The sequence below is a fragment of the Labrus mixtus genome, chromosome 2, assembly GCF_963584025.1.
Source record: "Labrus mixtus chromosome 2, fLabMix1.1, whole genome shotgun sequence".
NCBI lineage: Eukaryota > Metazoa > Chordata > Actinopteri > Labriformes > Labridae > Labrus > Labrus mixtus.
The window spans coordinates 31,702,325-31,704,824 of record NC_083613.1 but is presented as its reverse complement, the minus strand read 5'-3'; positions in this window follow the sequence as shown (position 1 = coordinate 31,704,824).

The window sequence follows — 2,500 nt, the reverse complement described above, 5'->3', positions numbered from 1 at the left end:
CCGAGGGGCGTCCAAAACGGCCGAACTCAAATTTGTAAATCTGCTATACGACATTATAATGAGAATATTTACCTTTTTTTTTTATCAATGCTATGTGTAGTTTGACAGAATCACAATATGTAGCAGGTACCTGTTGCATGTCTATAATCATGATCGCGCACCGTTCGCTGGGAATAAGTGTCACCGCCCCCTCGCCCATCTCAAAGTGAATTCTCCTCATTATCCTGCTGCTTAACATCAGCTCACTCAGACTTCATGCATAAAAAACTTAAGAGGAGGCTGGGCAGGAGAAACTCTGGATAAAGTCAGAGTGAAATATTACCCTCAATCCCCACATACCCCGCCCCAACTGGATCCGTCTCTGGATGATCAGCTGTACACACACATCACAGGAGAACTACAAGATCACGCTGGGAGTGAAGAGAAAACATACAAAACAAAACATGTTGCTTTGTCTTTCTGAAGATGATTTCTTGGCATGATGTTGATAAAGCGATGAAAAAACCTGCAGCGTACTCCGTCTAAAATAGACTCGCAGCGTATTTGAACCGGAGAAGAGAGTAGTGGCGCTGGTGGCACGCTCCGGAGATGGCGCGGCAGTGTGGAGTATGTGGAAATTGGTGGTTAGATTGTTTGCAGCTCACCTGGAAAACTTCAGGAGTTTTCTGAAAGAGTGAAGGAGAAGATTTTAGTGAAACAGAGTACCTCAGGTCGTCTTCTCAAACGATTGGAGACTCGTCTGATTTACTAACCTCCCTCAAACTCTTACAGAACACAGGACGCCATGCATCATCACTCTCCTCTGACAGGAAGCAGCCCTCTCCCATAAAGCGCCGTCTGCAACAAGAGCACCCCCGGTTACTGCCAGGGAAGTCATATCCTGTGGCAAGTATTTAGGAGCCATTTTCTTCAGCACAGCTTATATAGCCCTCAATAACTCATCATCTCACTTCTTCTGCTGCAGCCCTGCTATCACACTCATATCGAGCAGCGGGCCCTTATTTCATCTGCTACAGGACACACGGCGTCTCTCTCTCTCTCTCTCTCTCTCTCTCTCTCTGCCTCTTTCTGTTCTTGTCGAGTTTTTTTGTTCCTGGACAAATCCTCCGACAAATTCCTGGATTATGCGCCGCGTGATAAACAGATGATATATCTCCAGCGGCGTACGTCCGTTGTTGCAGCGCGGTGCGGGTATGTGAGTGTGTCAGGACGCAGTGTTTTATGGTGCTGGTTATTAACTCCATGTGGCGTTTCTCTGATTCAGCATGCGGGGGGAAAAAAAAACAACCAAGGGCGTGTGAAGGGAGTGTTCATTGGTTTGTGTTCCTTTCTCTGATTTAGCTAAAAAGAAGAGAATAGAGGAGTTATTCCCACTGTTTTTTAAATCCACAATCTGTTCTGCTTGCTTTTAATCGCTCACCTCTCCTTTGCTGACTCTTCCCTCACTTTCGGCGAGACGAGGCCTTCATGGGCACAGGTTCAGTTTCCCCTCTTTTAATCCCAGTTAAGAGTTCATCCCCGGCCTCAGACAGATGTTCAATCTGTTGTCACAACAACGCTCCTCAACACATCGCACCATTAAGTTTTCACGCACATGTTTATCTTGTTCTTACGGGCTATTTTAGGATGATGGCGGTTGAGTCGTTTTGGTTCACGTCGTCGGAAAAGCCGCAGTCGGTGCTTAAACACACACACACACACACACACACATTAAGGGATAATTGTGTAAAGGGATTAGAGAGGCTGAGACTCTATTGTTGCTCCGCTGAGAGGAAATATGCTATGACTATCATGTCTGGCTGGATGATTTACTACGTCGTTGCTACGAGACACACTTTCAAACCCGACCTGCTCGATCATGCACACACAGACAGGAGCAGAGTCTGCTTTTACCGGTGAAGATTTGAGCTGTTTATATTATAACTTGTTTCTTTCTACGGGTAACTTTCAACTTGATTGTCCCCGAGGGGAAATTTGGTTTTCAGCCAGGTAAACAATATAAAAACATATAAAAACAGACACATAGACTCAGAAAGAAACACAGTGAACAACACTAAATAAATAAAAAGTTCATCGGGTAACAACAGGAAACTGAGAATGTCTAAAAACAGCGGTCGTCGTCCTAGTTTCTGCTATGTGTCCAGCTCCGTCCCTTCCCCTTCTGCCTTTTTCCGGCTGATTCGACGGGTTGAATCGACGTCGGTGAGAGGAATCTCTCTGATTGGCTGTTCTTAAGGTTTCATTTCTCTCCAGCTCTCTCAGGTTCAGTAAAAGCCCCTTGAGCATGCCGCTGTAGTATCCATGCTTTCACCCATTCATCCTTATTTGTCTCCTCCTCCTCTTCTTTTCTTTTTTCCACTAAAAGACCAAGAACTGACAACGCCAGCGCCATTTTCTACTTTTTATCAGACATTATTCTCCATTAGTAGACGACCTATAATACGAGTGGTGACCGACAGCGGTGTGAAAATGGTCTTCGCGGTGGTTGGCCGTCGGCTGT